The 15,367-nt window shown below is 37.0% G+C and overlaps 1 protein-coding gene across 2 annotated transcripts in view; it reads right to left on the minus strand.

The window, feature by feature from the left end:
- Window positions 1-15,367, minus strand: part of negr1 (neuronal growth regulator 1) — a 212,084-nt gene that overhangs the window by 66,848 nt on the left and 129,869 nt on the right. The window lies entirely within an intron of this gene.

The raw sequence follows: 15,367 nt of genomic DNA on the forward strand, positions 1-15,367 counted from the left end.
TAAGAGTTATATAAACAGAGGACAATGAATGATTTTGCATACATCAGTCCAAAAACAATGTCACATATCAGCAAAACAAAGCAGTTGCCCTCTTTGAGAGTTTTTTTTATTTATTTCCAACATTTTAAACATTATAAGAGTCAGAGTTAAAGCTGTTTTTTCTGTAAATACTTGACCACTAATGTTAATGTGACAAAAAGCTTAATAACTCAACCTTTATTAGACTATGTTTTGACTTTCCTCAATTTTGGGAAGTCACAAAGACAATAAATAGCAGAATAAATAACATTTATGGTTGTTTCCTTCTCCTTGTTTGACAGTTGGCAAACAAACAAATTACCACCAACTCTTCAAAGTTTTTCCATAACAGTTTGCATGAAATTCTGATGTGCTTAGTTGGCCTTAGTTGGACTCAACATTGTCTACTGCTAGCTTTCGAGCTGTATTATTCATTGTTGCAGTATGTGATTCCCATTATTTTAGCCTTAATCTAAGAATATCTATAGTTTCTCACTTGCTTCATTACAGCCTACCTTAAGCACTCAACCTGATACATTAACGACTGAAAACGTAGGCTACGTGATCAAAGAAAAAGCTCATTGCTGTCATATTTGGAATATTCAGACACACGACATTGAGCTTTTAGGAAGGAATCTGTCATTCAGAGGTGAAGCATAAACCAGCAGTTAGGTTTGGCTAAAAGCCTAAAAAGCCTTTACCTCCAGTATTTGAAAATGCTCTCAACAAACAACCTCCGTAAGGACAGGAGCAGCTTTCCAATAATGTCCCAAGTGATTAACTGCCATCAAAATCCACCACGCTGCAAACAATAGACAATTACAACAGACCCTGATTAACTCATCTCTTTGTTTCTCCAATTATTTGTTCAAATCAACCTACTGCATACAGGCACATATTTTAATTTCTGTGATAGATGCCTATTTTGGAAAAAAAACAATACATCATAAGTTCAGTATTAGACCAGCCTAAAAACTTATTTTGAAAAGAGACATAAATATATTGCAGCCAAAAATGTCTGCAAGGAAAAGACAAAATGTGTGATGCTAGATACACGCTGAGGTTGCAAAGTTCACATTGTAATGATGGATGCCCTTCCACTAACCTTCATTTGCACCCTGATGAGAACATTCATATTTCCAGTGGGTGTTGATTTCTGTCCTCTCACACATGCACCAATTATGCCATTTTTACCACTCTTCTAAGGCTTAGCTGAATAATCCGAAGGACTTGGGGTAGTGAATGATGCAACGGGTTATGCAGGGCTTTTTCTATTCATTTATCACTGTATGAAATGTTGCTAACTGGGTTTTTTTTTTTATGAATAGACCTTGACTGGATTTCTGTACATGCAATATTGCATGTTGCAGTTTGAACTCCAAGTATAAATAATTTTCTGCATTAGGTACTTCATTGATTAGCGCATTCTTCACATAATTCTTTAGATCATTTTTTATTTTAAAAAAAAGGAGCATTCGTGGCAATGCAATTAATTCTATGAAAAGACTTAGGAAGGTGCAGAAGAAGAAGAAGAAAAAAGAACAACTTAAAGTAGAAAAACCTGAAAAAAAAAAAAAAAAAAACTTTCCAAACAGAAGTATGACAAAATCAATGTAAATGACAGTAAGTAAGTCCATCCTTGTAATCCTCCTTTAGAGTCATTGTTAAAGGCCATTGATTAAAAAGGCTGTGAAAGCACTGAAAGGGCCTGGCTGTCAACCTTGAACAGAGAACATGGTTGTCGAGTCAGATGTGTCAATAGTCTAAATGTCACATAGTAGACAGTAAAGCTGTACGAGTTAGCTTGGATAGATGGTGCCTATAGCTGGGCTCGTGTTGGGTGTAAAGTACAGAGCAGCAGTCCATCATATTGGCTTTCAGAGAAACAAAATAAAGACTGAAATTACACAGACATACAGGCTTTGAAACTGGATAATTCCACTAGAGGAAAGTAATGCAAACATGAGGATAACCTTGAAAATTTTACAAAGAAAAAGTCTGTTGAACCCATGAGGTAGAAGTGATAACCAGGCCAATCACTGTTAAACACAAAGACAATGGCTGTTTGAAATGGCACACTCCTTACTATATACTACAAACTCAATGAGTATATACTGTTTACTATATACAGAACTATAAGTATGATTAAGGTGATGACTGATGACGACCGTTCCCACTGAAGTATACTTTGAAGTTTCCCGAGATGCATTTCAAACCTACAATAACACAAACCAGAAGCACACTGAGGGGCGGATTCAGAAAAGGTTTAGTGGTATTAAAACGTGTGCAAAAGTCACTCCACGTGCTAATCAGGAGTACAAAGCCCAGGGAATCAGGACTGCGCGTCAGAAGGTGCCGTCATTCCATTTAGCGCATTATACATAGTAGGTGGATCTCCCAGGGGGAGCAAAAGTATGGGAGGAGGAAATGCAAATAAATTAATACAGGGGACGCAATGCGGTTCACGAAATCTGGAACTGTTTGCGGTGATTGTTTTAGTACGGAAAAATACTACAACTGAGAAGTAGGTGCAGACACACACGCAGTTGACCAAGTAGAATATCAACATGTGGTCATTTGATCCAAAAAAACTTGTGGAAAACATTTCATCCACAGGAATACAATTCACAAATGCAACAGATTCAGGTGCACAAATTTTACATGTGCACACAAAACTTTTGACAGTTACCTTACCATATAGAAACCACAATGGTGGATACTTAGCCATAGTATATTCCATCGATCCAGGTTTTGTACAGTATTGCACAACACTGAGGTCTGCTTTTAAATCACAGTTTGGTCAGACAAATTATTGTTTTCTTGTCTATTCCAAAATTTTGACCAAGGTTAGTTGTATTGTCTCCTCAACGTATGCAGTGGCAATGTCTGTTGTGTGTTGTGTGAATAGTGAAGTGGGCCAGGCTGTAACATTGGCTGTGCTGGAGACAATTGAAAATATAAGACCACTTTTCCATGGAACCATGGAAATCAATCAACTGTTGCATATTTGAACAAAGAAAAATGCCTGCAGTGATATTCTAGGTGGTCCTTAATGCTCAGATTTGATATGCATATCAATAATATCAAGCATTTTCTATTTAATTTTTGGCGCTAGAATTGGCGAAGACCGATCACACCCATAAAATGCAGTTCAATCGAATAATTCCAATTTCAACTTACTGGCATGTCTTTTATCATCATATACTGGGCAGCATAGTAGCAGGATTCCCAGAGCAATGCAAAGCACTGTGCTAAAAACATTGATGCCCTAATAATCCAGATAATTTAGTGTCTAGAATTGCTGTGGGGGTGCTGTAAATCATGCCGGGTGCTGTGGTGACTCCAACAGATGGAGGTGAGGGGTTGAACCCAGGAATAGCGCTGGCATGGCAGAAAAATGAGCACTATAAGGCCTGGGCGGTTGACAAATGAGTGGTTATGGGTCACAAGCAAACTTCCATTACATCTGCGGAACTTCATGATTTAAAGACGGTGTTTCTAAATGCTACATTTACAAATTTGTTAAGAAAAAAGTTCAACTTCTAACCAATATTCATATATAGGTTATGTTCATGTGGTACCCTCCTTTGATTAGTAATCATTTATTAGCTGTTTTAGATCTAAAAACAAGTTTTTCAATAAACGTGTTTGTCAATTTTATTCTGAAAATGTACTATTTCAATTGTGAGCTCCTCTCTCTCAAACTAGCTCACAGCTATAACAAATACTGCGGTTTAATATAGAATATACATTATACTTCATTGTCATATATGTAAAGCTACATACACAAAATGTGTTCGCTGCATTTAATCCCTCCCTGAGGAGCAGTGGGCAGCAATGGTGTAGAACCCAGGGAGCAGTTACAAGCAGTTCCATTTTTAGTATCCATTATATCGCCTCGTATCACCTTTCACAAATCACATAATCTGGCATGTTTGTGACACAATGCGACACAGCGGTTGAACAAAGTAAATGATTATCACCATAAATGCACTATTCCTGTAGTTAATAGAGATGAGGAGGAGAAGAAAGTGACTTAGCAGCTTAACACTCCGGTGAGTGTTTGAAGCAGCTGACTGACTCCGGTGCTACTGCTGTGATAAACACAGAGCCTGAAGCGCTGAGACGGACTCACAATCACAATAGCTGCTTAAATATCCATGTGTTTTACTGTAGGGTGAATTTTTTTGGCTAAAAACAATAACAACAGTGTGTGGATAGCAAAAAGAAAATCACTTTGGTGATCACTGATCTCCCTCGCAAGAGCGTGACTGTCAAGGATCAACCGTAGCAGTGGAGGCAGTCAATTTTTTAGTTTGCACCACAAGCACAGTGTACTTCAATCTCCATTCCACTCTCTCCTGAACAGAATGAATGTCCTTATATACAGGTGTACCACTAATTAGCCTGTACCAAGCATGGGGTGACATATAATGTGCATATTAAAAGTACAACATAAATATTTACACAAACACTTCCTGACAGACATTATCACAAACACTAACCCTGTATTAATATCATTAATCTTATTTACATCTCCTCAATTATTAAACTACATATTTACATTGAGCTACACACATCCAGCTCCCCTGTTCCTAGTCTCTGCTTGGTCTCTCCCACCTGGAACTATAAAAAGGTGTCCAAAAGCCCCGGGGAATTCTTTCAGGAAAGAGGAAGAGAGCATGCACAGGTAAACATTTCAATCACATGCAAAATACCAGAACATATTTAATTGTTTTATCTTTCATGTCACTGCTAAGTTATTTATCAATTAACTTTAGTTAAAAAAAACTACTGTTTTCTGAAAAAATTGATTATTTCTAAAAAAAAAAAAAACATTATTAAAAAAAAAAATACTATGTGGAAAAAAAAACGAAATTTCGAAAAAAAAAAAAAAAGCACATGCATTTAAATGTATAAAATATTGTCACAATCGCAATATCTGTCAGAAAAATCGCAATTAAGTTTTTTGTCAAAATTGTGCAGCCCAAGGCTGTGTCTAAAAACACGCCTTCTCATGAATATGCATAAGTAGGCCCCAAAACAGCCTGTTTTTAGAACTGCTCAGAAAGTCACTTTTCAGAGGCTAAAACTCTGGAAAACAAACGAGTTTGGGAAAATAAACCTCAAATACTATGTTGTTGGGGTTCTTAGAACAAATGGAGATGGGCGAAAAATCGCATAATACCGCCCAGTTTGTGGGCAGCTATTAAGTGCCAGGCTGTGCTGATACCGGGTCATTTTTAAATAATACCCGGAGATTAGGAGTGTTTTTTGATTGTTGTAAATTAAACTAAAAGCTACCTTTAGAGAGCTTTAGTTTTGTTTAGAGCGGCTTAGCTGCCAATAGTTGCACAGTTAATCAAAGCTTTAGTTCATGGATGCTTGCAGTCTTATATGCTGAGAAAAAAAAAGGGTTCTGACTGCTATTTTTTTGTTTTTGTTTGCATAGACAAAACATTTATTGAAATATTGATCATTTCCTTGGGAACTTATGTAAGGTATTATGTAGCAAAAGAGTTTGACCTTGTATTTTATGGAAGCATTTCTTACACAAGTGTATCTTTTTGCAGTAGAAGTAGCCAAAGCACTTATTCGGTAGGATGGTTTCTATCATTTATCTCTCTATACTCCTCAGACAAGAAGAAATCCAAATAGCAATCAAGACTGGGGCTCTGGAGGAATGTAGAGGGATGGATTTACATCGTAACTGCTTGAGGGTACTGGCTTTAACTCTACTTACTACTGGATCTGAATCCAATTCAAGGAAGCTTTCGCTTTTAAGGTGTAAGCTTCTAAATTCGAATGGATGTCGACAAATGTTCAACTGAGATTTTGCCGTTTGTTAATATATATTGAATAATAGATTCCGTTGAACATTTACTCCCTTTCAGAGTCAGACTGAACGTTCTAAGTAACACTGTGCTCAGAGAGTGTGTTTCAGGAAATATAAATGCAGCGTGCATCTTTTCAGGGGTTAAAGTTGCAAATGCTGGTCAAACAAGCCTGCACTTTAGTTGCCAGGTTTGTAGTCGTTGTTTGACAACGTAATTTGAGGTGGTCATGAAGATGGTTCTCCTGAATACAAGGAAACAGGCTCAGTCTCTTATTTATATCCGATGGTCATGACTCTCCAGAACCTTATTGGCAGCAGAGTCCAAGGAGCTTGTTGTGGGTGTATCTACCAGGGCAAGGTCTGAATAATAAACAGCCCGTATATGCCTGAGGTATTGAAATTGAAAGGAAGGATATGAGAGCCAACAAAGCAAGTGATGCGAAGAATCACAGCACGCTTCTGCATTTTGATTATTTACCCCCCCCCCAAAAAAAAAAAGTGTATTAAAAATGATCACAGCGTTGTTGCCTATTTAATGTAAGTTGGAGGAAAAAAAAAGGGCATTTTTTGAAACACAGCTATGGTAAATATGTGAGCAGAATTCACAGCTGCGGGGTACTTGAGGAGGAGGAGGAAAGCGTATTAATGGGAGGCACACTTTAAAGTATACACTACAGAGCTTCGCTATATAAAGAATAAGAACGCTGTCATTAAGAAGAACAATAAAGAAAACTAAGAGGCGTCTGAGCTAGAAGAACAAGAGATGCCTCAATATTGAATATAGAACTTCTTCAAAAGCGTGTGGTCTGAGCAACTGGCCTAAGGCAGGGTTTCTCAAATGGGGGTACGTGAACCCCTAGGGGTACATGAGAGAGAGGAAAATTAACAAAAGAAAGCATTACAAATATGGGGTATTATAATGTTTGTGTAGTTTAAAAATAAAATAAAAAATTATAATCGCACTGAATATTACCATTAACTCACAAAACAACAAGAACACAAAATAAGAAATAAATATACTGAATAATAAAAAGAACAGACAAACAACAAATGACACCATAAACACACACACTAAGAGGGATAAATACTTACAGAAAATGACAACAAATACACTAAATGAGTTAAAAATATTACAATATACACAGAAATAACAGAGAAACACACAAAACGACATAAGAAACAACCAAATGACACCAAAAACACACACACTGAGAGAAAATCATTTAAATAACATCAACAACACACCAAAATGACACCAAAAACATGCAAAATGAATAGAAATTCGGGGTGGTGAAAAAAATCGATTCACATAAGACTCACAATTGTAATCATCCACGATTCTGAATCAATTCATAAACTTCAAAAATCTATTAAAAAAGTAGAAAATTAGGCCTTAAAAAGTATTAAATTGTTTTAAATTTAGATCAGATAGGTCTTAAATGTGCTTTACTGACTGTGACTGTACAATGTTATTCTTGAAATATCAAAGAAAAGAGAAAAAAGCAGCCAGCCTAAGCTTTTATTTAGGCAATACTATTTATTCTTTATTTTTTTTGTATGCCTTGACGTATTCTTGTAGTCACTGAGAATTGAGACTTACTTAAAAAAAAAAATTCTATTTTAAAAAAAATCATACAAAACACCAATTTGTGTTATTTGAGTTTATTTTTGTAATTTCTGGGAGAAAAAGGCAGCTTGCCTAAGCTTTTATTTAGACAATTTTATTTACGTAAGTTATTTATTGTACCGTAATAAAGTTTTTATTTGTTTAACATGAATAAATGTTACCTCTTGCCTTAAGTTTGCCTTTGTGTGATTTCATAATTGGAATCGGTTTATTGAAAACTCTTATACAAACTATATTATTTTGATGCCATAATTTGCCTTAACACACATGCATTGTATACATTTTGAATCGAAAATCGTTTGAATCGAGAATCGGTTCAAACAAAAATCGATTTGAAATCGAATTGTGACCCTAGGAATCGGAATCGAATCGTGAGACACACATTCACATCTCAAATAGAAATGATCTTGATTAGAACATGAACTGAAAATACTAAGGTTAGTCTAGGTCCCACATCGAGGGGATGACGGTAATTGACAAACAAAAAAAAAAAAAAAAACTATCGAGAACTACAGATAGAAATATATTCAGGAGGCACTAAATATGATTTCTTTCCACTTATTTACTAAATGAGACCATTTCAAATGTGTCTCATTCTATCATTATGCTCTATAGTAGGTTTCTCACATAATTCTTAGCAAAATGCTGTAGTCGGACAAAGGGGGTATTTGGACTGAAAAAAGAAAAAAAAAAAGAGGAAGTGGTATTTGAGCCAAAAGTGTTTAAGAAACACTGGCCTAAGGTAAGTCAAACTGGGACACAATCAGAAAAAAAGAACAAGATGACGTTAATGCAAAAGTACGGTATCTAAACTTTAAAATGTGCCCTAAAGATCCAGATGCAGCATTTTAGGAAATGTTTTGTACAAACTTTCAGCATCAGTATTCCATAACGTTGAGATTTTATATAACTTTGTTCCCTCGAGGGTAAACATTTGAATCAATATTAAAAACTGCCTAAAAAGTGTTTGTCTTCCCCACATGAATAACACACGCGCACCTGTCAAGACAACATGCCCACTAATCCGTCTCCTCTGCATGCTTATTTCCTGAAAAATGACAGCTTTTTTGATGATTGCATTAACGACTGAAGGTCTTAACACCTTCGGTTGTAGATTGTAAAACCGAGATAATGCAATGCAGCACGAGAAAGTTGATTGTATTCCTTTCACATGCGAGTTAAGCCTCCTTTAAAATCTGTTATATGAAAGAATTTTCCAACTTGGAAAAAAAAAAAAAAAATAATCAAAAATACAAGCAAAAGTCAATCAGTTTCTAAAATTCTTTTATCTGCATGGCAACCTTTTTATAAATCAATCCAACCATGTGCTTCCATTATTTCAATTGGACTTTCTCTTGGTTTTAATTTCACCTGGATAAGATATTTATGGTTTTGAATCAATAATACACAAAGATAATTTTTGCCAAACACACTATCCACCTGCGGAGAGGATGAATATGTAAATTTCTCGGTCCAAGTTCAAATTTCATCAGGTGAAATCACAGCTGATATAACTTTTCGCCAAGCTGGGCTTTTTAAGCCAATCTGATTACAGTTTGACCTTCGGGATGCCTGCACTCATTCAGCTGGAGCTGATAAAAGTATTCAGTCTTCATTAATTTGTCGAGAGGTTCACTCAGGCCAGTAATTTAATTAATGCTGTGGAATCAAAGTAGCATTTTGATCCTGAAGGAAATTTCCTGCTGAGGTTATGTGCAGTAGGCGTAACACTTGCATAGTAACAATGCTTCAGACATTATTCTCAGTCATATCACAGAAAGCCAAATGTCAAGCTTAGCGCTCTTTAATACTATATTGTTGATTATTTGGATTACTCATCTTAATGACTGACACTAATCTGCAGGTAGCACAGAAGTCAATTATACTTTTAGCTCAAGAAAATACAATTAATTCAGCATAACTGACTATTAGCACAAGAACGGTATATAATAATTGATCCTATAGTGCAGTGGTTAAGGGTGTCCTGATCCGATTTGTTCATATTGGTTATTGGTCAAATATTAGCCAAAGAAAGACAATTGAATTATATCAATAGTCTTTCTTAAAGTGACAGCTTTCTGATTATTGTATATATCTGTATTATATTTGTATTTTTATAATATTTATTTTTATTGTGTGTGTTTTTTTTTTTAACTGTAATATCTGCACTTGTATTTTATCATTATTTAATTAACCATCCTTTACTTAATTATATACATTTTCTTTTTCTATCTTTGTTTAATGTTTATTCTTTTTATTTGTAATATTTCTCAAGCGCCTGTGATGCTACATAATTTCCTCCTGGGATAAATAAAGTACTGCATTTAAAATCTACAATATATTCGATGTTGTTTTTATTGTATTTATTCAGGTTACTTTTCTGAGTCTTCTATCCTTTATTTTACTTTTAAAATTAAATTAATTGTATAATAATCATTTCATTTCATTTATTTATTTATTTTTTGAACAGGGACAAAAAACAAAAGTGACTAATTATTTGTGTACAATCAGAGATGTTCAAAATAATAAATAAGATCCATGTACAGTTATAATTGCAATAATATGTGCTCAAAGGGAAGTGAGAAGAAGAAATATTTATGTTTAAGATTAAGAAGCATGTAGCCATTGATTTATCATAAATGGGTCAGTTTTTCTCATAGTTACTGTTGCAGATTATCGTTCTCTGAGTAACATCACTTAATCAAGCCTTTTCCAATATTACACCCAACAAAACAAAGTAATACAAGTATGCATGATTTGTGTTGGTTGCTGTATCAATATCGGCATTGGGTAATATGCAAGGGACCGATATCAGTATTGAATCAAAGTGACAAAGTTGCATCGAGACATCCCTAGTGTTGGTCCCCCAACTTTGTGTGTGCCATGTACCACTTTCCTACAGGTTTGTTGATCACCTGGATAATCTCCAATTATTATGGCAAACCTATATCTTGAATCTTTGTCTTCTTTTTTTTTTTTACTTGTCTGCACATGCTGTCAAAGGTCAACACCACAGGAAGTGCAATCATTATGAGACAGCAATGCATATTTTGTTATTGCAATAAAATACATTGATTTATTTTATTGCTTAATTGTGACCATCACCAGCCCTCCCTAAGGAAGGGTAAGAAATCTTTTATTATAGGGAGGATATAAAAAGGGAGAGCAGTGTTACACCTAAGTGTAGGGGGAGGGGGATGGGGAGGGGAAAGAGAGCAGGGAGAAGAGACTCAAGGCAGGAAATAGAAAAGGTGGGGAAGAATAGACTGTTTTGCAGTGAGGGTGAGATGTGAGGTTGTAAAAAAAAATCTTTGTCTTCTGCCATTGACTTTTACTAAAAAAAAGGCTGGCACTTATTTACTCAAATACCATCAAACACTTTTCCAGATTTTAAGAACACACTATTGTAGATTAAGCTTAATCTGTACAGAAAATAATGTGAGGATAAAGTGAGATTAGGCAAGATATATCCTTATTGGACAATCAGCTCTTCTTCCTGAGCTAACGCTCGCCCTAGTAACAATAAATGTGACAGATGCTAAGTTTTATGAGAAAACACATCAAAACAGCTGTTTAAGCAGTGGCCCATACACAGTGTAATCATTTTAATAATAAAGTAAATTTCTTGCTTATTGCTGTGTAATTACTTCCTCTTTGTTTTAGTTTCTATGTCAGCTAATTCTTTTATGTCTTACTTCAGAATCTGATAGTCTCCGCTCTCACCAACCTCTTGTGCTCTTGGTGAATGGAGCCAAATGAGTGACAAAATGAAGCATGGATGATAAAGTTGATTGAAGTAAAAAAAAAAAAAAAAAAAAAAAAAGGAGAAGCATTTTGGTAATATGTCAAACGATGAATTGCACCAGAGTGAAGAGGTGGCTGTGCCGAGTGGCCACCAGTTGGCTTGAGCTCAGCCTGCTGTGGCCAAAGCAGCATCGCTCTGATAGACAGACCCATTAATCCTGCAGCCTTGCTTTGTGGATGAACATGTGTGACTACCCACCACATCAGACCCAGGCACATTGAAAATACTATATAATAGACTTTTTTTTTTTTGAAAAGACAAAAAAAGAATACATTATTTATGTAGAAGAAGGGGAGCAAAAAAGTAACAAAAACTGTATGCAAAGTATTTCTAATCTTTAGATATGTAACATTTGTAAGACTGTTCAAATCCCAGCTTTGTCTCGCTGCTTTAAACTGGCACCCAGTGAGCCTCTCTACTGCTTTTGCTACTTCAAGATTTTTCATGTTGTGCAGTCAGAGATTATCGTCGTCATACTGTGATTGTAATGAGTGGTTATTTCAAGTGATTTCAGTAATAGTGGCCTTTCCATCATTTCAAATCAATTTCACCAAATTTTCCACAGCCCTGGAATCAAAAATGCCCCATTGCTCGGGGAACTGCTGACTTCATATTTTCCCTTTTCCAAAGGTACAGATTGTTTTGTGATCAGGTCATTACATCGGCACTTACTGAAACAATGGCATTTCAATTTTGATACATTGTCACTGAATTTTGTGGAGGTATTAAATTGCATGCGTGGATAATATATCACCTATTTTAACAAGGTTGGAAGTCCTTAGCTTTTAAGGTGGGTTTTTAGTAGGGGGTGAATGACTTCATAATTTTAAAGGCCGACTTCATGTGCATACTAGTAGAGTCGACGTCAACTAGTCGATGGCGTCACCAAGAGCCAAAGCCGAGCTGAGTGGCAGCCGAGTGCTGGTGTTGTGCCAAAATCTGTGACCCGAAAAAATCTGTGACCACCGCGGCTTCTCAGCGGTAGAGAAGAAGAGTGCTACGTCAACTGCGTAGCTATTTACTCCCCCTTAAACATGATGCTCTGGTGGGTGAAGTAAATGCAGACTGGAGAAGAATTACAAACGTGTTTAAGGGGGAGTAAATGTACGCCGAGAAGCCGCAGGGGTTGGAACTGTCGCCACCTCCGGTCACAGATTTTTTCGGGTCACAGATTTTGGCACAACAGCGGTCTTACCCCGCTAGTGGAGCCTCCGCCCTGCACTGCGGATGTTTTCCAGATCTGCTTAATACACAGACTAGGTATGGGCGATATTGACAAAAAAAATTATCCTGATAATTTCTGGTATTTATCACGATAACGATAAAAATCACGATAAATAAAACATATTAATCAAAAAAATTCATAACTTAATGTAAACAGGTTCTTTACAAACACAAATAAATGTGAATACATCAACATTAGACACACTAAAAAGGCTACAATAGCTGATATTTTATGGAATATATTAGTGCATGTGGGTCATTATTAGTGTTATTGTATGGAATTCATTTATTTCCTCATTTGAAATAAAATTATTTTCGAAAAAAAAATGCACATGAAAAGCAAAAAGAACTCCATCAGTGTTTTTACTGTTGCTGAATCTTGTTTCATTCATCTGATAATGAGATACATAAAGTTATGGTTAATAAATAACTCTCTGATTTCCTATGATTAAACCAGATCAAGCTGATGATTTAATCATTCAGTATATTTTGGTACATTATAAAGATTTATTTCACACAATGTGTGACATGTTAGTTTTTATTCTTCCATACAAGTGTTAAATCTGACCATAAACAAATCTATGGCTTTCTGTGGTTTTATGACAGTAAGACGTGATCTTTTTACTTGGTCTGTTCCTTATTTGGAGTGGTTAGCATTAGCTCTTAGTCCAGTCTGTGTGTCGGTGGGTTAGCTTAGCATAGTTAACTTTAGTTGAGTTTCCAGTTCATAATCGTTGCTCCAGGCTCATCTCTGTCCCCGTGTTTGTGGAACTTTGGGTGAATCTGACGGAGGAACTTGAATCGGTTCCCTTTGTTGGATGGTCGTCTGGTCTTAACCAAGTCGCGGTCCGTGATGTATCGCAGCACGGCAGCTTCTGGTAGCTGAGACGAGCACCTCACACACACAGACAGACGGCGGTGTGTGAAGGGGGTGGTGGCGGTGCACGTCAGAGCTTCCGTAAACATTGTTCCGCTCCAGAGAATACTTAGTTGACAAACAGGGGCAGTTTTGGCTCGTGGAACACGATTTTTTTTTTTTTAGGGACAAATGGCCCGTGGCCCTCGCTAATTTCCGACATGGGAATTAATCGTTTATATTGTGGGATGACAAATTCTTACCGGTGAGAATGTTTTTGACGATAAATCATAAACGATAAAATATTGCACATTCTTAACACAGACATGTTACCACTACAGCTAATGTTAGCATGTGTATTAGCCGTAGTATCTGCCTACCAGCTGCAGTTTGAGCACAAACCAGGAAGGAGCAATTAACACTTCATTTTGCGCTGCCTTGCTCTGCAGGTGTACTACGACCCTCGTTTGTTGTGTTGCGCCGCCATCTTGGGCAAAAGTCAGGTACTGCGACTAGTCCACGTCACGTGGACAGAGTCGCGAGACAACAGCCTGGCCTTGGACTCAAAAACATTTTTCTCGAAATGGCTAGTCACGACCAGCGCTACCAGTGCTGGTTTCAGGTGGTCTTGTTGAATGACTTGCTACTGTTCAACTTTGTTAATGTGAACACTTGGAACTGTTCCTGATTTATTTTATGTTGTACATTGACTCAAAACATTTACCATTAGCTCACTGATTGCTGTGTCTCCTTCAAAATCTTGGCTAGTGCCTTGTACGTAAGACACCTGAAAAAACACAGCCTCAGTCCATCTCATTTCTAGTTATTTTCAGATATTGAAAATAATTTGGGGCTCATCAGTGGCTTTTAAATACATACAAGTAGTAAATAAATCGCTGGAGTAGATCGGTTGTGTGTAGTGATGTGCCAAAAATACAACCCTACTGCAAGTAACATACACCACGGTCAGCAATGAGATCATTGCATGTTGTTCTTTGAAACAGTTGCAGACGTAACTCTATAAAAAATTAAAGAGAGAATGCTCTTTAACTGTTCAACCTTGTCTTGGTTTTTAAAATTGAATTCTATGGTCTTGGTCTTGTCTCGGTCTCAGCTTGTCTCGGTCTTATTATGGTCTCATTGCATTCTAGTTTCGGGAAAGTCCCGGTCTCAAATAGTCCAATCTTGAGTACAATAGTATGGGGTTTTCTTACTGAACTGAGCCTCCAGTAGCTATTGCTGCTCAGATTACTTCAACAACGAAGTTAACTTTATACACTACATTTTATAGTATCTTAAAGGAAGTTATTTGATGTGATACAAATTGACTGGTTCCAATAGAGAAGCTAATTTCTCACATCAGAGGGTGAATGTGATAGCATGCTCGAGAGGAGGTTAGTGTTACAGCCAACTGAATATCCATCCATCCATTTTCATACCCGCTTATTCCCGTTTATCAGGGTCGCGGGGGTCTGCCGGTGCCAATCTCCGGCTCTCATAGGGCGCTAGGCGGGGGTACACCCTGGACAGGACGCCAGTCCATCACAGGGCAACACAGACAGACAACCACTCACTCACTCATCCACTCCTATCGGCAATTTAGAGACTCCAATCAACCTTACAGTCATGTTTTTTTGGATTGTGGGAGGAAGCCGGAGTACCCGGAGGAAACCCACGCAGCACGGGGAGAACATGCAAACTCCACACAGAAAGGACCCAAGTGTCCACCCCAGGGCTTGAACCCAGGACCCTCTTGCTGTGAGGCAGACGTGCTAACCACTAAGCCACCGTGCGCCCGCCAACTGAATAAGTGTTGGTTTTTTCTGTGTTTTTCAGTTTTCTCCGACAATCTAAAATTGATGTTCAGGCTTAGCTGCCCTTGAGGTCATTTGTGAACTCTTGACGTTGTTTGCCTGTGACATATTGGTGACCTACCCAGGCTGCTCAATAACTGATCAGCAGAGGTGAAAATAACTGATTACAAGTACTCATGTTACTGTA

This window comes from Gouania willdenowi, chromosome 4 (assembly GCF_900634775.1).
Source record: "Gouania willdenowi chromosome 4, fGouWil2.1, whole genome shotgun sequence".
Lineage (NCBI taxonomy): Eukaryota > Metazoa > Chordata > Actinopteri > Blenniiformes > Gobiesocidae > Gouania > Gouania willdenowi.